The sequence below is a fragment of the Aythya ferina genome (genome assembly GCF_964211825.1).
Source record: "Aythya ferina genome assembly, chromosome: 1".
NCBI lineage: Eukaryota > Metazoa > Chordata > Aves > Anseriformes > Anatidae > Aythya > Aythya ferina.
Window position 1 is genome coordinate 141,043,144 of NC_140296.1, and position 23,588 is coordinate 141,066,731.

General features: G+C 42.1%; 1 protein-coding gene across 16 annotated transcripts in view; it reads right to left on the bottom strand.

Annotated features, from left to right (window-relative positions):
* The window catches only part of CALD1 (caldesmon 1), a 197,281-nt gene extending 175,835 nt beyond the window's left edge, over positions 1 to 21,446 (bottom strand). For 4 of the 16 annotated variants that reach the window (XM_084498854.1, XM_084498852.1, XM_084498870.1 and 1 more), the window contains exon 1: positions 21,264 to 21,446. The gene's annotated coding sequence lies outside the window, so the exon portion shown is untranslated. Of the gene's footprint in view, positions 1 to 153; positions 264 to 21,263 lie in introns of all 16 variants that reach the window. The other 12 variants (XM_084498851.1, XM_084498868.1, XM_084498861.1 and 9 more) reach the window with 7 other exon arrangements.
* Positions 21,447 to 23,588: the final 2,142 nt, after the last annotated feature.

Below are 23,588 nucleotides of genomic sequence, written 5' to 3' on the forward strand. Positions count from 1 at the left end.
TTATTTTACAGTGGAAACACAAAATTATATCTTTTCAAGGTATTTCTATGAAGGAACACCACTTGGGTCTACTACATATGCAAAGACCATTTGATTCATTTTAGAATCCAAACTTTTCCATATAACCCTATAAGGCTTTGGGAGAGTACGTACTGTTGTGTGGCTTATGGTCATATTCCTATTTAGGATGCTGCTTGATAAATATGGGCAGTGTAGCTCCTCCATACATTAAAAGTGCTCAGGACCTTTTAGAAGTCAGGCTTCTGAAAGGACAAGGAAAAATGTAAGTCACTGACTACCAATGGTCCACCCTGTATTCTTAAACAACCTAAAATACTAAAGAATTTCCCAAAGCATCAAAGGGTTTTATAAGCACAGTCTCTTAAAATCAAACTTTTTATATTGCCTTCTCAGAAGTCTTGCCAATGCTCATATAGGGTGACTGAGGAGAGAATTTAAACTCCCTGGAATACTTTCACTACTTCAACCCCCAAACCATTCCATCTTTTGCTAATTAAGTGGGTCAAAAGCAGCCCCCAAATTAACTTCAAAGTTATCTTCCATACACTCAACAGTAAGCTGTTGTAGCCCAAACGTGCTGTTTGCATGTAGTTTTCCTATAGTACCTGCAAAGTGCATTCCCTCTTCCTAAAGAAGAGGTGAATAAGCACTTTCCATCAACAGACCTGATTCCCACCGGCAACCTATTCCCTTTGAATTCAGTCTCATTGGGGAAGAGCAGCTGGCCTTCACATTACTAAGGTGTGGACTGGATATAAGAAAACAGAGATTAGGTAATTCATGGGCGACGAAGCTGGTGAGGGGCCTGGAGAACAAGTCCTACGAGGAGCGGCTGAGGGAGCTGGGCTTGTTCAGCCTGGAGAAGAGGAGGCTCAGGGGTGACCTTATCGCTCTCTATAGGTACCTCAAGGGAGGCTGTAGCGAGGTGGGGGTTGGTCTGTTCTCCCACGTGCCTGGTGACAGGACAAGGGGGAATGGGCTTAAGTTGAGCCAGGGGAGTTTTAGGTTAGATGTTAGGAAGAACTTCTTTACTGAAAGGATTGTTAGGCATTGGAACAGGCTGCCCAGGGAAGTGGTGGAGTCACCATCCCTGGAAGTCTTCAAAAGACATTTATATGTAGAGCTTAGGGATACGGTTTAGTGGGGACTGTTAGTGTTAGGTCAGAGGTTGGACTCGATGATCTTGAGGTCTCTTCCAACCTAGAAATTCTGTGATTCTGTGATTGCTACACAGACACTTTTTTCTCCCCCTCCACCGAAAGAGTTATTATAATCATGTAATGGTGTGTCTGGATATATAGAGATTCAATCAACAGGTATCACAGAGGCAGATTTTTATCCTTCCCCATGTTAGAATTACCTCTGCATGTTCCTTTTATTTGGAAGGATGAAAAGGGTAATAAAATATCTTTTCTAATGTCACATAATTCTAGTGACTCCTACCCAGAAAAAGCCTATTCCTCCCTGCCATACTTTTGCACGAAAGGAAGCTTTTTGATGAGCAAACTTCAACAAAAGCCACATCTGTACTACATCTCTGTACTACAGAGAAACAAAGTATATGGATATGGTTCAGGCAGAAGTCTCAGAGACTAGACATTACTCTATTTGCCCATGTGGGTTTTTTTGTTTGTTTGTTTTTGTTTTTTGTTTGTTTGTTTTTAAGGCAAATGATACAGATTAGAAACTTTAATACTTAGACTCTAAGCTACTCCCCATCAATATAACCTCTATTAAAACCCATGCTTTCATGCATCCAGAACAATTGGTTTTGTGTAAAATCAGATGTCCAATGGATGTAAATCAGTAAAGTCCTACTGATTCCAGCAACAGTTACAACAATTTATACAACCCAGGAATCCAACTTAGAGAAGCTTTCTGCATTTGGCATTCTCAGAGCACAAGCTATTCTCTCCCTTTTCCTCCTCGGATTCCCATCAAATGCAGCCCTGCAACAGAAGTGTTCTTTTCCTAACTTGGCTTCAAGTCATGGCTGCAGCTCTCAATAGTATATAACCTGTCAAGATAAAATATGTTTGGGGACATACAATCTCTACTGAGCATTTTATTGACTTAACTCTACCATTTCTGAAAGGCAGCCAAAATGCCTTAAGGTTTTCAAAGGACTTTGTTTTCTAAATATTATCCATGGACAGATAGAAGAACACAAAAATTTGCAGTTGTTTGTGTAGTTTGACTTATGTGCCATGCATTGCCCATCATGATATATTAATTTTCTTTTGCAAGCAAAAATAAACAAATCTCAGCTACAAGTTGCTTGGGCTTTGGGGCCATATATGATGCAAAGTGCCCTGGGAACCATTCAAAACAGGAATTTTGCCCACATGATGTCTGTAGGTCACTCAAAAACTACATTTTCTTTCCTTTTTTTTTTTTTTTTTTTTTTTTGTAAAAAAAAAGGAAAAGGCAATACAAAACACCACAGAATTTAAGCCTCCACTGTAGCTTTTCTTTCCAGACACTGCTAGAGAGGAAGAGGGATTAAAAGCAGGCCACAGAGTTGCTATTAACTCCACAAAAGACTCAGAGCAGCACTGCACGGGAGGAAAATGCCTCAGATAGCGCATGTTACGTCAATACAAGAATGAGCCTGTGTCTCGAGAAAGGTCCCGTGCTGCTCTCCTTCTGCTGTCTTCCCACAGAGTAGCCCAAAGAGGGACAAGCCACACATCTCAACCCTTGCACACCACTGAAGCAGAGACAGAGGAGTCAACATGGCCCCAAGACAGGCTAGGGCACCACATAGGGTAGTTATTGCTTGTGCTACTACCACAGAAGCTTTCTTGGGGAACAGAAGTACCACAGGGGTAGGAGATGAACTGGCTGCAACTCCTTGCACCCATCCTCAGTACAGACCACACATGAGGAAAGACGCTTGCTTCTCCTGGTGCAATGCCAGCGGATGATTACACATCTGTCTGCAGGAGTACAAATGCTAAGGTTACAGCTGCTTCTTGCTATGGTCTGAAATGCATAGGAAGTCTCCCTTAGCCTATTCTTCCTGTAGAAGTTACACCTCAGATGGGCTGGTTTGTAAAACCAAAATCCTTGACTGTTCTGAATCTGGTGTTTTTTTTCTAAGAGGAGGAAAGTACTTTAATTGATCAATGGGCTAAAAATACTTGTTAGTTTATCAGTAGCCTTGTCCTGTAACCTACACTGGCTACTCAAAGCAGTAATTTCTAAAACGTTTTTAAGCCTCCCTGAGTTCTGAAAGAACACGGTGCTCTAAGTTAGGATTGAAATTGTAAACCTAATAATTTACTCCAATTGTTTGGATTAGTCACCCAGAATCAGTTGGCCCCCATCAGTTCAGCAACGCACAAAGAGAGATTTAAAAGTATGATGAAAAGGAAGAATTGGAAACCTGCAGGATCAAAGAGCAGGAACTAAAAAGCTTAGCAGCTGATGATAGCTTTATCTGGCCACTGGTTCTTGTGCCAGTTGCTTTAGTCAACAATACCACAATGCACTTATCACTTCCAGGGCATATTTCATTAAAGGACCTCTAACCACTTTGTAGACACTAATTACAGTTCAAGTCACCACACTCCTGTGAGAAACAGGATCTCTACCTGCTGAAATTTCCAAAGATCAGGGAACAAGGATACTTTAGCTTATTGTAGCAGATGAATAAGGCCCCACCCACTCTAGGAAATGACACTGACATTTGTTGGGATGAATCTGCAGAATAATGGACAGCTGCACCCATGTAAGCCATGCTTTGTGCCAGTGGTCCAAACAGACGGAGATCTCCCACAGCCGATCATGAACTTATTGCTGTCTCCATATGAATTACTGACCCACACTGAATTCCTTTGCTGTAGTCAGCCTGTTAACCCTGTACTACTACAGAAATCTGAAATATGCCTTTTAAAGATAAGCAAATAAGAAAAGGCCAAAAAGTCTGATAAAATCATACAGTAAAATTAAAGAAGCACCAGAAATGGAGCACAGAGTCCCAACTCCTGCTACTGCACTAGCAACACTGCTGCATTAAAGTAGGTCAGCGAAGGCTTTTGGATGCCTTAGGTGTTCCTGAAGATTTTATCAAGTGTTCAATTTTGAAGCAGCCCACTTAGCTACAATTTTACCAGAGCTTTTGAAATTAAAAAAAAAAAAAAAAAAAAAAAAGCTTCCCTCACCAAGATGCTTTAAACAGAAGAAAACAGTGGGAAGAAATGTCAAAGGCCAGAACCACAACTCACTTTAATTCACTTTAATGTACACTCAGAAGAATGCAAGGCAATATTTTCTCCTCCATTCTGTCTGCATAGCACAGCTCAAGCCATCACCTCTGTCTTCTGACACTAGTCAGCTATAAGAAACAGGTATCTTAACATTAAACCTGGCCAGCTGTAATACATTTGCTAAAGTAATTACATTTATTTTTACAGATTACATGTGCTTAGGTTTCACTTACTGATGTACTAGAGAATCAGAGGTTTCAATTTTGCAGATAAAGTTCAGCACTGTTATAATCAAAGACAGCATCTAGTGCTTAAAGCTGCTAACCATACGCGCTTTAAAAAAATAATACTGTAGTTACCATGTGCTACGGGATCCATAATTCTGACCTGCTAACTTAAAGTTCCTTTTTTTTTCCTCTCTCTTTCTTCACCATATTAACAAGGCTAAGATAATTAGATGACAATTATCTAAGTGTATAAATCTGTACAATCCTTTAAAGGAAGCTTTTTTCAATACACAATTTTATGTGGAAGCAGCGACATTATTCTGAGTCAATACCTGTGGTTCCTAACAAAATCTGGTACTTTTGGTTATACAGCAGTTGCTGAACTGCTTGACAGCAAAAAAAGTATTCAAAGTGAAATTTCAGGTCCTCTTCCCCACAGTCACCAGAGGTGAGCACAATTACAAACCAGGAACCGTAGGCAACTGGGCACATGCAGATGGGTCAAAATCAAAGCCAGGCACATGTTTCTTTGGTCAGTCTGCATCAGATGTCAGTAGGAGAAATACTGAAACAGAATTAAACTGACATTGATGAAAACGTCCACAACAGCCAGCAAAGAACTGTTCCTCTGGGAGAGTGAGTAACTTACAGTCAAAACTCTGACACTTGAAAGTTCCTGAAAACATTGTATTGGGGCAACTCTGATTTTATTGTGCATGTGTCACAGGACACCCCAATATTGAAATGATTACTTCCAAAGGCTGTTGGAAATACCATACTTTGGAGTATAAATAGGGGAGGAGTTACCACTTCTGATGTGCAATACTTCCAAGAAGGCATTTAACTGACTGTATGCATTGCCCCTGAATAATTTGCTGGGAGGTTTCATAACTGCCTTTTTTTTTTTTTTTTTATCCTATTAAACTCTCACTTTAATACTCTACTAAACACAAGAGCTTGTTTTAATCTTGATTAATAGGGGAAACAATTGTTCGTTTTGTGTCACTTCCAAAGATGTATTCTGTAGTATCACAGATACTGGAGGGAAATAAGATTCAACCATGGTAAACCTTGCCTGAGATTGCTATAGTTTCAAATGCAATCAGCAGTAAAACACTACAGTACAATTGCCCAATAATGCCTATTTAAATAAATTGTCCAGAAGCTTTATACCACTGTGATATTATTAAACCAGAAGTAATATTTGAACACTAAAGCTGAAGTGAAGCAAAACATACAAAATAAAGCAATCGGGTAACACAGCAGGCAATTTGGTGTAAGAGTTGGACTCAGTGTTGTACAAACTGATGTGTTTGAGACCTGATGCTCTTAATGCCACTGCAGACCCCAAAGTTTTGTCTCAACACCCTTGCCTTGTCCTTACAATTTGCCAAGAGTGCAGCCAGTTCCCTTTCTAGAGATCACTGAATCAAAAAAGTGAATATTGGGCAGTGATTTAATTTCAATCTTTAGATTTAATACAACAGTCTAATTCAAGACTGAATCCTTCAGAGCTGCAAAATAGCATCTTATTTCTATTTATAGTCTCCCCCATCCCTGCCCCCTGAAAAAAAATAAACAATCCAACATAGCCCTTCCTGATACCACCTAAGGAGCTTAATTTGGTTTGGCAAAACTTTATATTTGCATTGGGAATTTGCACTTAACTTTGGACATCCCAGACAGATTTTTGCATGATGTGTATTGTAGGTCATGTTAAAAGAGCATGCAATGGATTGGAACAAGATTCAGCTGATGCTATCCACATAAACATTGTAAACCACTAATTGCATTTCTTTTTAATGAAGAAAAATGTATAAACAATTTCCATTTGCAAAAATCAGTGATTTCAGCTGGCTGGTATTCTGCAACTGCCTCTTCATCAACCAGCCAAACTGGGTAGCCACTACCTTCTTTATGAATACTGAATAGGGGCATTATATCCTTACAGAAAATGCATATGGGTAAGGAGGACAGGTCTTCTTTTATGCACACAACAAGAATGCCAGCAGAAGTGGAGTGTGTTTGTTTTCTACCACTCATGTAAATGTCAAGAAGTAATTTATATCAATGATATAAATGAGACATTTCGTCTCTCGTCAAAACAACCCTTCAGCTGAGGCCAGTTGCACCTGTATAAATGCAAAGTCACGTGTGGTACATAAAGCTTTTCTTTCTGATATTTCAGAGACGTTTATACTCCGTGTGGAGCAAGCAGCACCAATGCTGTATGAGGAACACATCTGTTTCCATGTATCCTACTGTCCTGCTCTGCTGCAGACATGTTTCAACACAGAATCATAATTGTTCACTCCTGACACCCACTTCTGCTAAAGCGACACTTTATATGCCACAAATGGATGTAACACCATCTGTCAGAGCTTCTGCTGTCTCCCCTCCCACAGTTCTTCTTTGCTGAAGTCCTGTTGTTCTTTGCTGAAGACTTTGCACCACCTTTGCTTTCTGAAGCCAGCACAACAAATACACAAAGTCCATTCAGACTATTGCCCATTTTCTAAGAATACCACCATGATATTATGTTTAAAAAAAAAAAAAATCGTAAAAGTAGTCCAGTACAAAAAGTGTAGTAGTAATAGAACTACACAGATGTAGACCATCTTAGTATCCCTGGCAGCAGCAAATACCCTGCAAGTGGTTCAACATCTCTTGCCATGTATTTTAACTGATCAAAAACAAAACCGATCAAGGGTGGCCAGACTACTTTGGATGGAATACCATAACACCGCATACTAACCTTGGATTTAAGTAGCAAAGAGGGAATTCAGCTTCTAATAAAAGGCATCACCTCATAACATCCAAGTCACTAGACCACATCTAGCTAGGTCTTATGCCAATAAAAACCTTCACACAGGAGAATGTGCAGCAGATAAACTTGTATTCAATATATTGAGCTTTATTTATTTTTTCTTTCTTTCATTTTAATGTCTCTAAAGTATGTTTAAGGTGTTCTTAAATTCTAATCATGCTTCACAGAAAAAGTTTCCTATTTACTTATCTCCTCCTTTGCAGTCATATGCCATATGTCATATGCCAGTCCCATTAAATAGCCCCAGGAGGTAAGAGAAAAAAAATGGGTAAATAGTAGGCCTATGAGTATGCCTCCAGATGAGAGCATAGTTTAGACCTGTGCATCTTGATGTAGGTGTCAGAAATCCTGGTCTGTGCCTCTGACCACTACCACTGATGTTCCACATAACCTGGGCCATTTTTACTTCAGTGAAGGTACCTACGGTATGCACAGTATTATTCAGTGTATACAGGTCAGGCTGGACTTTGCAAGCTCTCTTCAGCTAAAGACAATATTGAAATAGCAATATAATATGGTGCTTAGAATATGCTCTGATTTTTGAGTGGTCTGTGCAGACCCAGAAGCTGGACCCTATGACCCCTGTGGATCCCTTCGAACTCAGGATATTCTGTGACTCTACTTGTTTTGAGTTTTTCAAGGACAGAAACACAGAAAGCAAGCAGGAAAAAACTGGTATGTGTTATAATCAGACAAATTTCTCTCAACAGCATCTAATTTGCTGAGGAGAAAGGTTCATAAAGGACTAAAAAGAAATCTGCTAGGTAACCAGGCCTCTACTTCACACTTACCATGGTGAATCTGGCAGAGCCTTGCAGCTATAAGTCACTTCTGTCTCATGGCACAATGGTATCATACAGGAAACAAGCTGGTACTCTGAGACCAGTTCCATGGGAGCACACTGCTGCATCACCACTGGGAATAATTAGCACGTGTATGAACCCCAGGGATGCTAGCTTCTGCTGTGCTATTTTTGTGGACTATATAATTAGCTTTGGCTCAGATAGTGAACAGCAAGAACCCTGTAACAGACTGAGAAAATACTTGTAACCACTCTCCACAAGTGTTCCCTTTTAAACAAGCGGATGGGACCATTTAAAACATTTCAAATACTTTACTGCCTTCTCCCTCTCAGTTTTGGCCAATAGGTCAAGCTTAATTATCATTATTCTGCTTTCCTTCGAGATCTTCAGTAAAATAAAAATGAATTAACACTACATAACTCTATAGTCTTAAAGTGTTTTCCCCCCAGCAGCAGGAGTGCCCCAAGTCAAACTGCAAACCACACTACAATGAATATTTCTGTCGCACACCTGTAAACTTCACCATTTCAAAGGCTGAGCAAAGCAAAAAACATCTGAAACCAGTGTTTATACTGCTAGGAAATCCTACTAAAATCCAGGGAGCTGTGTTAAAGTCAAACCCTAAAAGATTTCAAAGCTTACACCAAAGAGGCTGCATACCTTGGTTCCATACAAGCCTGTACCTCAGGTGCTGTTGTGTTGGAGAGAAAGGAGCAGGACCACCAAGACACAAGCAGCAAGAAGCCATGAACACACAGCCTCTTTCCCTGGCCTTTCTCTATTCTTAATCAATGCCTGTCACTTCTTCACCTCAGTTTCCTCATACATGGTGTAAAAGTAAAGCTCATCTCAGTTGCAGATTGCTGCTGCAACTTGTAACAACTCTGATGGACTTGAGAAAGTTTTGAAGCTCTTCTCCCTTTTTGAGCCCAGTGCTACACTTCCAACAGAGCACAGCAGTCTTCCTAGAGTTTTGCAAGATTCAGCTAAGCTGAATGCAGAGCGAGGAGGACGTACTATTGTGCAATTCAGAAGAGAGGTTTGACTAAAATACATGGTTCTAATTTCTCTGCTTGCTTTGATAGTTTTAAGGCAGAATAGCTGCACATGTGGTGCTTTTGTCTGAGCTGGCTTCACAATAGTCAACACAGCTCCTCTTTTAATTTGATATGATTGAAATTAAGAAGCAGAAATACTGAAGCTGCAGAACAGTCTTACTCTGCCATATGTCCCACCCATCTCATCAAGGAAACACCAGAAATACAGTCAGAAGGAAATTCGGCCCAGCACTCAGAAAAATTAGATACTTCTCTGGCTCTCTCTGGCAAGCTATCCATTCGTTTCATTTTGGATTTACACAGGTGCTATTCAAAGCAGAATTTGGCCCTTTTCTCCCAGGTGGCCTGATGCATTTACTGTGATGTCCAGATATGCCCATATATTTTATATGTATGTAAAGAACATTCCCCAAACTAAAACCCTCTCCCAGAGAGTCTCCCTAGGTGTCTGACTGATTTGGGCCTCATTTACTCTCTTGAAAATGAAAAACTGTTCCATTGAAGTCAGTGAGGTAACACTTGTATTAAACTAGCGTGAGATCATGTCAGAGCCATGGTCCATAATAAAACCAGCTGCCGTTAACTCTTCTACAAGTTTCCATTCATTAGACATTTTTTTGCTTGAATTCACATAAGCAATATCCATAGGCCAAGAAACACATTTTAGAATGATAGCTATTTCCCCCTGCTAAAAACTAGAAAGTGCAGCAAAATATCCCAATCCTCACTGAAAAACTACAGCTTATTGTATTTTGTTAATAAACAGAGGTGTTTATGGACAAAACACGTGTGAATATACTTTAGGGAGTCATCCTGCACTGCCTAGAAGAAAGGGACAAGATGACCTAATATGTCTTTCCCAGGTTTTCAGGCTATGCCTATAGCCTCCGGTATTTAATTCTGAAATGGGGAAAAAAAACTCGAACGTAAAGATTTAAATTTAACCTCAACGACCTTTAAGCACTGAACCAAAATCGATGAAACCATTTCTATGCCTGCTAATGCCAACAGTCTTTCCATCAGTGCCTTTCCATTGCTTTGAAGGGTCACAGGAGAGACAGAAATAAAGTGTTCAGATTATAATGTTTTTTCCAGTTCATCAAGCCAGTCTGCAGACTTTCAGGGATGTATAGCTGTATTTTGTCATATAAGTCAGATTCACTGTCTGCCACCGCTTCAATCTGTTCATTATAGCTAAACATATTTCTTACACAGATAGCAAACTCCTTTAATTTCTTACTAAGATGAACTGATCTTTATCAGATATCTGATGCAGAAGATCAAAGTACCTTTATTCCCTCCTCTCTCAATAATAATATTAGTTTTTCTGTATACTGACTCGAAGGAGTTTGCAACTATTACAGAAGCTAGTGAAGAAAAAAAAAAAAAAAAAAAAAAAAAGAAAAAAAAAATTTGTAAAACCTATTGGGCTGTTACAGCAGATGGGCCAAGAATTACACTTTTTTTGTTGTTTTATAAACATCTTTACTGACCATGGAAGTCCTTTGTAGGACAATGGACTGAAAACTCCTAAGCCAGTTCACAAGTAGAACCACAGAGAAGGGTATTCTTCTAAAAGAAAACATTTATTTAAATAAAAACTTTTTTTTTTTTAATCTTGTAAAATGACATCTTTGGAAGCTTTTACTTTTAGTATCTCAACAAGTAAAATGAAAGAGAACTCCTAGTCGTGACCAACGTGAAGCAGCGGAGTTGAACAAGAGCTGGTAGCCAGCATGAGGCTGCACAAACACCAAGCTCAGCCACTTTTAGGGCAGGAAAGAAGGGAGGAAAGGACTTCAAAGCACAAATCATTTACCCTGCCTCTTCCAAGAGGAAATCAAAGCAGCCTCACATCTTACATTTGGGTTCAGGAAGACCGAAGATGCTAAAGCTAGAAGAAAAGCTAGAAGTTTCTTCAACCATGCAAGAACACTTATTGCTCTCAATTTGCTTATTATTCAGAGACTTTTTCCTAAGGTTCCAGACAGCATTTAAGGAGCAGATACAAGGCTTCTACATGTTTCTTCATCCAGGATTTGAACAATGAGGAGGTTAAATATCTAGTTATTTTGGTCTCCAAATTGGTTCTTCCTGATCCTTTCGATAGCCAGAAAACAGAAGCAGCCACATATATTGCTGTCACTTCAGTGGGCTGTCACAACCTGAAAGTGCTTGTTTTGGCCACATGACAATTCCTGGTGGTCAGATGATGTCACCTCAGAAGTATTGCCATCCAGAAACAAAAAGTAACACCATTTCAAAGTGGGCCTAATTTACATCCTACTGCTTTTTGATGTAAAATATCTTGTGCCTTCAGGTGAAGCTGAGGGTGCTGGTTTCACTGTCAAAGTAATAAATTGAACCAAACCAGACCAAACAAACAAAAAAAACCCTCTTCTCATTAAAGGAAGGTATCAGAAACTATCATAAAGGTATCAGAAACTATCATAAAGGACCACCAAAAAGAAAGGTAAATTCTCCTTAACACTAGGAAACAGAAGCAGTGATATGTCAAAAAGCCATGGCAATGACAAAGCCAGTCAGCATGGGTTTATGAAAGGCAGGTCCTGCTTGACGAACCTGATCTCCTTCTATGACAAAGTGACGCGCTGGGTGGACGAGGGAAAGGCTGTGGATGTGCTCTACCTTGACTTCAGCAAGGCTTTTGACACCGTCTCCCACAGCATTCTCCTCAAGAAACTGGCTGCTCTTGGCTTGGACTGGCGCACGCTTCGTTGGGTTAGAAACTGGCTGGATAGCCAGGCCCAAAGAGTCGTGGTGAATGGAGCCAAGTCCAGTTGGAGGCCAGTCACTAGTGGCGTCCCCCAGGGCTCGGTGCTGGGGCTGGTCCTCTCTAATATCTTCATCGATGATCTGGACGAGGGCATCGAGTGCACCCTCAGTAAGTTTGCAGATGACACCAAGTTAGGTGCGTGTCGATCTGCTCAAGGGTAGGAAGGCTCTGCAGGAGGATCTGGATAGGCTGCACTGATGGGCTGAGGTCAACTGTATGAAGTTCAACAAGGCCAAGTGCCGGGTCCTGCACCTGGGGCGCAATAACCCCAAGCAGAGCTACAGGCTGGGAGAGGAATGGTTGGAGAGCTGCCTGGCAGAGAAGGACCTGGGAGTGATGGTGGATAGTCAGCTGAATATGAGCCAGCAGTGTGCTCAGGTGGCCAAGAAGGCCAACGGCATCCTGGCTTGTATCAGGAACAGTGTGGCCAGCAGGGCTAGGGAGGTGATCGTCCCCCTGTACTCAGCTCTGGTGAGGCCGCACCTTGAGTACTGTGTTCAGTTTTGGGCCCCTCGCTACAAGAAGGACATGGAGGTGCTTGAGCGGGTCCAGAGAAGGGCGACGAAGCTGGTGAGGGGCCTGGAGAACAAGTCCTACAAGGAGCGGCTGAGGGAGCTGGGCTTGTTCAGCCTGGAGAAGAGGAGGCTCAGGGGCGACCTTATCGCTCTCTATAGGTACCTCAAGGGAGGCTGTAGCGAGGTGGGGGTTGGCCTGTTCTCCCACGTGCCTGGTGACAGGACGAGGGGGAATGGGCTTAAGTTGAGCCAGGGGAGTTTTAGGTTAGATGTTAGGAAGAACTTCTTTACTGAAAGGGTTGTGAGGCATTGGAACAGGCTGCCCAGGGAAGTGGTGGAGTCACCATCCCTGGAAGTCTTTAAAAGATGTTTAGATGTAGAGCTTAGGGATATGGTTTAGTGGGGACTGCTAGCGTTAGGTCAGAGGTTGGACTCGATGATCTTGAGGTCTCTTCCAACCTAGAAATTCTGTGATTCTGTAATGAGAAGCCAAACCACCTGAAGGCTGCCAGTCAATACTGAACCTAAACTGTAGGGGTAAACCTGATATCACCCAACAGCTGGTCACTTGCAAGAAAGTCTGCTTTATTGACACTGACAAAAATCCTTATTACCAGTTACTCCTGTTGGAAATTGCAGAGGCCCAGATGTGTGTCAAAATAAGAAGCTGAACCGCACGTCTGTCAGAGCTGTGGTCCATCCTGGTAAGCACGGTAACATTTTGGAGGAGCAGAAGACTGGATTCAAATCCTGCCACCTGTCCTGGGATCAACTAAAATCATCCAAGGAGCCAGTTATGATTTTAATCACATCAGTTTAAGTGGCCTCAAAACAAGTAACTGGATGATGTGCAATGATGTGGTCTGGGAGATCAGACTAATCAACCAGCCCTTCTGGGTTTACATCAAAATGACAGTCACTTAAAGAACCCCATCTATAACCTCTAAACCTACCAATATGATATAAACATCATATTTCTAAGGCACGTGACAAAAAACAGCCTCAGGAAAATGTCCAGCAAGGAGGGAACCCTACATAGCTCCATCACTGCAGTCATTTAACTGTTTTTCTCCTTAGGAAATAAAATGCAAATAGACTGACAATTTTCTCCCTGTGATTTTGATGGCAGAGAAAGTACTGAACCCCAAGGAAAATAAACTGAAAAGCAAGAATGTAAACACAACTGTGCTGTAATGACTTCACATCTTAATGTCATCTGCATAGGGTTTCACTGCAGGAACTGATGCGGTGGAAGGAAAATCCCTGACGGGTGTGCACAGCCTTGCTCCCCTGTGCTCTTTCCCATCCAAAGCACACTGGTCCTGCCCTCCCCCAAAACCCATCCCTATTCATGCACACACGTTTCCTATTTGCTTCACTCCCATGGTCCCATTACTGTTTCGGAAATACCAGCATTTAATCATTGCTTTTGTTAAAGTTAGTGTTTTATACCTGGGGTGAGAATAAAATTTTGTCTGCTAACCCCAGGCTGAAGTCATATAAACCAACAACAGATACACTGAAGACAGAGGAGCTACATTTATTTATACTGGTAGAGGAAATGTCTTTTTTCTTGTTTGGGTTGTATAGGGGGAAGGAGAGGAAATAGGCTGCTGTGTCTGGTTTTATGGAGTGAGGGTTAAGTAGCAAAACAAACTGACTGCCATTTACATAGATCTAAATAAAGGAACAAAAAAAATAGTCACAGAGCATTTTAATAACACACAGTGGAGAAAACTGAAAACAAAATGCAAGCAAAAGTTGCTGCTTTTCCCTTTTATTGTCCCAAACCCTTGCTATTTGCTTGCATACTGTGTCCAGTGAATAAGCCTTTTACTATTGTGGCTGAAGTGAATGAAGCTCTGGCCTTCCCCATTTACGGCAAGGCCTTTTAATCACCAGGGAGCAAACGAGCAGTGGAATTTTACTGGCTTGCTGGTTTTGCAGTGCCCTCTCTTGTATGAAATATCAATTCCCAATGAATGCTTGTTACTGCAATCCTGACCCAATTTCCTGCTGCTAGTGGCCTTCAGGGGATGTATAGAAAGCAAAACAAAAAGGGCTGGTTTCTGATACCAAGCAGCCCTCTGAATTCTGAGTAACTCTAGGAAATCAAACAGATTTATATATATAATGTCTGATCTCAGCTATTGCAGTATTTTATTTATTTATTTATTTATTTTAAACTAACTATATGGTTTACCTCACCATACAGCTGCTGACAGCACAGTTAGATTCAGGCCAACCAATGCCCAGGTTAAAACTTCTCCCTCATTTTCACTGGTACAGTGACAGCAGACCTCAGACAACTCAATTCGTATAGTAAGTTACTGGCGGTAGCAGGAGGGAAACCTTCAGCAGGCCTGCTTTTGTCGGTGTAATATACATTAGCCTCAGAAATGCTTAGCTTTGTCATGTGGATTGCCTAAACACTCTTATTCGTATTTACAGCAATTAAAATGCTGCACTTCAGTCTTTATAATCCAGTTTTGTTTGAAGTGGCAAAATAACAGCTGTGGTTTATCATACATGTGGATGAAGCCCCTGTTTCCATAGCAGGGTGTGGCTGTGCATATAGGGCCATGCTGTTCCCAAAGCCCTCCCAAGCAGCAAACCCTCTCCTGCCCTCAGGCCGCAGGGTTGCAGCACACCACAGCCCTCTGTGCAGGATGCTGACCTCTGCCAGAGGCATCCTACAGCTCCCACACCGGAGGGGATCGACTCTGCAGGTAAATGGGAGCTGACCAAATTTCCCCACATCTCAGAGCTAACCCAGCTCGCTCCCATTTCCACAGTTTGTATCCAAGCCTGAGGAATTTCTATCTCAAACCTATGAGGCTTTAACTAGACAGGAATGAAGCCAAATTATCCCCCTGGCTTTTGAAACTGCTAAGAGAAAGCAGGTTATCACCAGGTCATTATTTAAGGGCAAAATGAAGATGCAGACAGAAAATCCTTAGCTTTTGCTCCATCTGCAGCTGATCCCAGAGGACCGAGCAGAAATTGTTCATGATACAAGTGCTGGTATTAGATGGTGATGACCCGGGCTATCAGACAAGCACTGCTAGGTCCTCTGGAACAGAGAGGAATTAAATGAGGTCCTGCCTGAGCTTCTGGGATCAGAGGTTTTACTAGGGTGAACACTGTGACTCAGAAAAAAAAAAATGGGGACAGGAGGAGGACCATTTCAGCAGTAGAGAGCTTGCTGTCAAAGAAAAGAATGAAGTGGGAAAAGGCTAGTAACTTGCCCTGTGGCAGTCACAGACAGACAAGAGAACATCAAAGCCCTGCAAATAAGAAACAAACGAGGGCCTGATCACAGGCTCCTCCACATGGGCAAAGCTCCCTTTGAAGCTGACTTGCACTGGTCCCAGGGCTTGGCCCCTGCAGCAGCACCGCAGCCAGCGGCCGCCGGGCCCCACAGCGGGAGGTGAATTGAGCTTCCAACACATTATGTGCCTTGCAACGGGGCACGAATGCCAGTTGTCCCTCACCCCGCGGTACTCAGCTTCTGGAAGTGCACCCAGAGGTTGCTGTGCCCCTTGGGTGTCCGCGCACTTGGAGGAAGAAGTGTGGAGGGTGCCCTTATGGCATCCTGCTGCGGCTAGCAACAGCTGTTCTTTTCTTATCAGCTGGCCTACAGAGTTGCTCTTCTGAATGCACCCGAAACCAGAGCATTTACAGCAAAACTTTATCTCCACTAATCTATTTATAACCTTTCTATGAGCTAAATTCCAAAGATTTTTTTTTCCATTTAAGGACATAAACCAGAAAATGTGCAAACGGGTGGGTTCCACTTTGCTTCACACCCTCCACAGCAAGTCCCAAGGGAAATGCTCGTTATTTGTATTCTGTACACAAGAGGGTGTGGAAAACATGTACTGATGTTTCCATTGCCTGAAATCTTTTCCTAATATTTTCCCCACTGCAGCCTGGCCTGGCCCCAGGAGTTACAATTTGAAATGCTCCCATCAACAAGAAACCAGACAAGCAGATAAGCTTTGCCAGCTTGGTCGGTAGTTTCTCTTCCACTCTTGTAACAGTGTGGCAGGGCTGGAGGTAAAAACTGTCATCCTGCAGTTTTGGTACCCACACAACAGCTTCACAGAAGGATGCTCCCTTAGGTGCAGCAAGTGCAGTTAAATCTGCAAGCACCCGAGAAATCCCATCCAGGCATTTCAGCTGAGAGTCACCGTGCTCAGCCTGCCCTGTTTTCCACCTCACTCACTGTGCTTCTGGGTTTTTATGCCCACAATCTAGAAAAAACAGTTAAATTCTAGTGGAATATACAACTGTGCAAACAAAACAAAACACGTATGTTCTTGCCAGAAAATAAATCAAAAATAAGGTTTCTCAATCAATCAAAACAGAAATCAATCAAAAATAAGGCCAGTACTTAAACTTGGCGTTTCAAGATCACAAACTCTTTAGGAGTACTAATGAATTGAGCCTCAGTAGCTGCATGGGCTAAATACAAAATGGCATGGATTATTCTGCACTTGAAGACACAGAAACAGACACAGCCATTAAATGACTCACCAGGTATTTATGACCACAGGAAAAAAAAAAAAAAATCAAAGGAGAAATGACTGCAGTGGTTTAAGATCTGGCCTTCTTTTTCCTTTCTCTCTTCCCCCCACTTTCTCAGTTATTTGCTACTACGAGTAAGCAGAACAGACCCTGGGAGCACTTCACCCTGGCTTCAACACAAACCCCATAAACACTCCTATAGTCAGGATTTTCTGATCAGGAGGTGCCAACTAGTGATGCCTGGGGAGAAGGGACATAGTAGAGCCTGCACTGCTATTGCTGGTATCTGCTTGGCAGCCAAGCTGCCAGCCCCACACCATTTATCAGCACTAAACACAGTTCCAAAGGGGAAAAAAAAAATAAAATAAATAAGCAGCAGTTTCCTAATTGGATGTAAACCATGAAGCTAACATACCAGGGCTAGCAGCTAATTGACAGTGTTGCATGCCCTAATGTTTCTAGTTAATCTGATCCATTTCAAGAAAAGTAGGAGCAAGCTCCCCGGGGGTGGGAGGGATCCCAAATTATAATATGCAGAACATCCTTCCACACAGGGCTAGCTAAACTTTACAAGAGCTTTAGGAAAAGCAAAGAGAAATTCTTACACAGTTCAACTGTCCTATGACCTCAGTGTTTCATCCCAAAAGGTCAAACCTAATCTGATCTTCAAATGCCTTTGAGTCAAATTTCAGCTCCAGCAAAATCCTTGACAAACCATTTGGAGGCATGCAACAGCTACAGCTTCCCAGAAGACACCAGCACCCAAGGAGAAAGCACTAGCATGTAGGTGACTTGTTCCCAGTACAGTTGTGCCCAAAATCCATTCTCACCAGGCTTTAGGCCATGCAGGAGCTATGAACAGAAACAACAATCTGGCCTTTGCACCTGAGTATTTCTGAAGGTGCGCACTCAAGTAAGGAAGCAGTTTTCCTGTTACAAGCTGCCAGGGGGTAGTTACTAACAGGAGACAATTTTTAAAGAATGAAAACCTGCTTTGAAGATAGACTCCCACTCTTCACAGTCACAGGCCTGTCTGCCTCAGGCTTTGTACACCTGGAGCCCAATCCTGCAAACGCCCCATAACACTCCCCTCAAAGGCAATGAAAGGTTCACAGGATTGCACTTCACATTCTGCTGGGTTACCTTTTTTGGTGCTTTCTTGGACACCCAGGAGAGCCCAGGCAAGCCCTGCAGATGGACAGCTAATGCTGCTGTCTGGCCCTCTCTTTCTTATGCATATATGGTTGCCTGCCCCTCTTTGTCCACATGCAGTGATCAATGTACCGAGCTGCCCCCTTAGCGGATAGGAGTTACCATCTCCACTGATCTCTGATAGAAATTAGAACATGAGCACCCAATGGAACAGTTTTGCGTGAGCAACTACTGAGAAATCGGTGTATTTTAGGCAGCTCCAGGGCATTCAAATCCTATTTGTCCTGCAGGAAGGAAGGAAGGGAGCAGAGGTTCACTTCTCTGCAATGGAACAGATTCCCTTGGGAAGCAAAATCTCCAGGGCATGTGGCATTTTAAGCCTCCCTGAGCGCAAGGAGGTTGGATTTTTTTTGTTTGTTTGTTTTTATTATTATTATTACTGTTTTTTTTACCTGTGACACAGATTGACACTCACCCCAGTTGGACACAAAAAGCCAAACCAGTGTCAGCATTACCAGAAGAATATGAGTTGTACTGCTCCCTGCCACCTGTGCAAGCCATCCAAAGCCAGGAAAACCAGACAAGAGATGCTCCAACATACATCATTTGGGGTGGGGGTAACTTTGCACAGAGTTAGATTTTGGTTTTTGTTCAAACACATCAAACCCAGAGCCCTCCACCCAGCTACTGTGTTGCAGTGCCTGGTTTTGCAGGGATCAGCTACACAGGCTGTGCCTCTCTGGTTGCACACATGGAAGGGCAAACCCTGCAGGACTTTCAGCCAGGCTCTTGATAGACCCTCACAGAATATCTCTTCATATGACAGAAGCAACCTCCCAGCATGCAGCCAGCAAAAAGAGCTTTGCCCTACCTTTCTAGTCTCCCCAGCTGGAACTGGCCATGCAGATCCCTAACCATGTATCGGTACAGATGGATGCTGACCAGTGGGCCTCCCTGCCATGCATGGCCCTGTGAATGAGACTTCAAGGAATAAGACATCTTCCCATCTTAATACACTTTAATTTTCCCTCTACTGGTAGCCAGAGGAACTCAGAAGCCCTCTGTCCTTTCAAATTGCTTGCTTTCCAGTGACACTATTGCATCGTCTATCAGTGCTGCACAAGAAATAAAAGCAGAAGGGAAGTTACCTCATTCTCAGGCTGCTCTGGGTCAGAATACTGCTGTGAGCATCTGAAGTAGCAAATGCAGAAAATCCCTTGTTCTCCTAATACACACTTACATTGCTTATTGTCAAAGTGTATTCAGACTACACAGGGCTCTCCTCACATCAGCTCCTGCATCCGTTACTGATGGTATTGATTTCACCAAGACTAATCCTGTGGATGAAGGCTGTGGAATTGATCCCCTTGCCATTGCATGCTGCAACAAAGAGGAGTTTTCAGGAAATACAAATTATTGCTTTTTTTCTTTTTTCCTGTTCATGATTTAGATAATATGTTAACATGCAGTTGATGGTGGTGGGGTTTTTTGTTTGTTTGTTTGTTTTATCAGCAAGGACACCTGCCTATCAGAAAGCCTCCCTCCAAAAGGCAGACCTGTTACCTTCTTTGAGTATCTTGAAACATTTCACCTTAAAGGCAACTTAATTAAGCAAATGTACTACTCACTTCCTTGAAACATCACCCCCTTTGTAATTTAGGTCAAAACAGTCCATCTGGTTTTGTGTATGTAGTTTTAGGATCCCATTCCATCTCTCAATGGCAGGAGGAAAAAGTATGAGATTTGTCTGCAGATGTGTACCCTCGCACAGCAACCTAGTGCTACATTTAAAGCAACTGAGAAAGAATGTGAATGCATGCAGGGTTTCAGGGCTCTGTGACAGCAAATCATACAAGCACAATCATTCACTATATGGTATCTAAAATAGACAAATTATAATACACAGTTTTCACAACAGAAATACTGCCTCCTTATTTTCCTTGAGCTGCTGCCAAGGAGAGAATGGGTTATTTTCACAAATTGTTCTGCTATATGCCTCTTAGCAAGAAAAGCGCTTTCAGCTAGGCAAAATTGCATAAATACTGCACAATGAAAATAAATATTCCACAAGAAGTCTTTCAGAAGAGTTATCTTGCCCATTTCTCCAAGCAACACATAATATGACATATGAGAATAATCAATTCTAGCACTGTAGCTCTGGTCAGAGGTTGTTTGTTCGGTCAATGTGCATCTCTCCCAAGTCTCCCTCTGCAGCTAACTTCATCCCTCCTTTCATTTTCCCATCTCTTTCCCCAAGAAACTCCCTGCTACACAGAATATCGTGCTAGCAGCAGCCAGCCTTGCACAATGCTTTCAAGCTGCCCGAGCATGTCAAAGGAGCTGGAAAGGAGAGCCTGCACGCCGGCTCTGCGGAGCAGCGCTCTGACTGACACGAGCACAGAGCGATACTTTTAAGAGCTCCAGTCCCACCCAAGCGCATTTTTTTCTCCCCCTTTTAACAGGAAAGACAACTTCACAAGAAACTTTCTGGCAATACGCGGCTGTGCATGCTGAAGGCTGAAAACAAAAACGGATGCTGTCTATTGTCAACAAAATTTCTATGAAAGGCTGCCATGGCAGACATCTGCAGCAGCAAGCATCAGATCACTTACATTAACCAGAGCTTTACTGTATCTGTATCAGTTACACCACGAGACTGCCTTTGCAGCCGTACTGCCCCGAAAGCCCAGGTACTATGTTGCAAAATAAAAAGCAATTCAGCTGTTACCATGCCAAAGACCTTTTTATTGCAATGCTTTTATATATTTATATACATATATATAAAGAAAAGTTAAAGGGGGGGGTAGACAGGTTATTGCCCCACGCACAGTGGGACCGGCACATGGAGCCGGCACCGACCTGCCCCACAGCCACAGCCTTGCCCCCACAGCTCCACGTACAGGTGGGTCCACTGGGGTGGGCGAGCTTGCAGCCCTCCGCCTGCCCCAGCCCTCCAAGGACAGCGGGAAAGGGGGGGCAATGGGGAGAGGAAAAAGAGCATCCGACACCGTCGGACCATTTCCATGGCTTGTTATATTTTGCATGCTGCTTAATCTCTAGGCACAATGCAAATGCAGTCAGACCGGCTCGCTCCCAAACAAACACGTATCATAAGCCCTTACCTCTGCGGTGCAAAGTTTTCAACTAGTAGGAAGGAAATGAATAACTGGCTGCTTGGGCAGGAGCGCAGCAAGAAAGGCACACCAGCAGCCTCACACACAGCCCTATTCAATAAAACTGCAGCCTTTCCTTGGCCCCTCCCAAAAGTCAATGCTAAGTGAATACATATCCCTTATGTTTACAATTGGCAGGCAGCGGTATGCATTGTCCTCAATTTATTCTAATAGGCAGCCAATGACTACGCACAAGCCAAGGTGGGTTCAGCCTGCCTGCAGAGATGCCTGTCATTCCCTAGGCATGCTCAGGAAGCCACTCATCAGAAAACCAAGACCTAAAAAGCTCCGAAAATTCATGCAAGCTGCCAAAACTGTCTTGCTACATGCCCTTTTTTGGTTATCCTTAGCAGGGCCTCTGAAAGTAAATCCTCTGTCAGGAACAATCATAAGAAATGTTAATCTTGGAGAAAGAGGCTGTCTTGTTGAACACAAACGGAGCTTAAAAAAGGAAATACACTGAATGGAAAGGGACACAGTAAACATATTTACTTTTTGCACCAGAAGAAAAAAAAAATCAAATAAATAATTTCACTACAGCCAAACTTCTTTGTATTTTTATAACGAGCACCACATGTAAAAGGGAACACAGAAATGCTCCACTGTGTAAGCTTGATTCTGCAGAAAGAGAGACACCAGTGGGAAAGGCACATGAAAGATGAGTTGGCAGGCTCCGCAGCCTGTTTCCATTTCAAATAGCGCAACAGAAGTCACATATAGAATATCCATGTTCTGAAAAGTAACTTTAAAAGGGATTCGAAACTTTGACAGCGACCCTTAGCAAGTCAGGGCAGTTGGATGAAGAGGTTTCTTTTCTAGGCGTACAGCTATATTTATGTATACATTAAAACAGGTTCATTTACTGCGAGAATACAGCCATACCTCTACATATTCTGACAATACTTTTCACTGTCTTTCACTACTATGGACAGAGTAAGCATAGATTTATTTTTATCTTTTTTTTTTTTTTTCTTTAGGGATCACACAGTATTGATAACTTTCCAAATTATGCAGACAGCTCGAAATGAAAGAACAGACGTAGTCTGATACTGGAAACAAATGAGCTACATAAATTAAGAGAGTGAAAAAAGAAATCCAAAATTATTGCAGTGCACAGACCCTAGCACATGTACCAGCCACTGAGTAAAGCTGAAAGAGAACTGCTGACTGCTCCAGAGGACAGGATCAGAATTCCAGACCAGGGATATTCTGCAGATTCATATTTGACAATAATATACACAAAACCAGTTAGGGGGAAAATATGTGTAAAATGACTTCGCAGCTGAGTGGTCTAAACTATTTTAATGCCTTTCTGGGTCTTTTTTTCTGGTCACTGAGCCCCATGGATTTAGTCACATGTGTAGTGCAAGAAAGATTCAGTCCACAGACAGTAAACTAATCTTTACAACCTGAGAAAAATATATCTTTAAAGAGCTAAAGCTATGCAGAATTACACCAAGCAACCCCAATTTTCTCGTGCCATTTTAAATTTTACAACTTTATTAGATGAAGTAAAGAAAAAATAATAATTGTATGTTTTCAGAAGGCACATGAGGAAAAAAAAAAAAAAAAAAAAAAACACTTTGGAAACTGTCAGATCCTAGATATCTCCCATGATATGACTGTGATGGTTTAAAATATTAACACTAATATATACAACATATATATATATATAATTATATAGTTTAATTTGCAGGATTTACTAGTTTGTTTACTAAACAACCCAAATCATTGGTCTCTGTCATGCTATTAACTACAGAAATTATTAGCTTAAGTATCAATGACCAAATCAAAAGAGGTAGTGGTATAGCCTAGAAATAAATAACAAATCCACACTAGATCCTGCTGTTTCCCAGGTATTCAAAATACAACACATTCAAAAATCCATGCCAAAGAATAGACAGCTATTAGGAATGTTGATGAGCAGGGCAGAAAACTGAATGCTAGAAGTACCCCAAAGTTCTCGTTCCTGCAGTCCATCACCTCCTGCAGTCTCCGTGCCCACTACAATAGGGAGTTAGTAAGTGTAAACCACTTATGGCTGAAAGCCATTAAAAAATGTGTTTTGTAAGAGACTTGGCATGAGTTTTGATGCTCCCTTGTCAAAGGATGTCAAATTTTATATTCTAGGTCACTTTTCCATTAAATTTCTGCAAAAAGACCAATTTTGCTTTGGGGAAGTTATATCACAAAAAGTAAAGTTTGCATCCTTCTTGCTGAGATGAATTTCACCTAGAGAGACTTGAAACTTTCAAGCCAGTGAACTCACGCAGA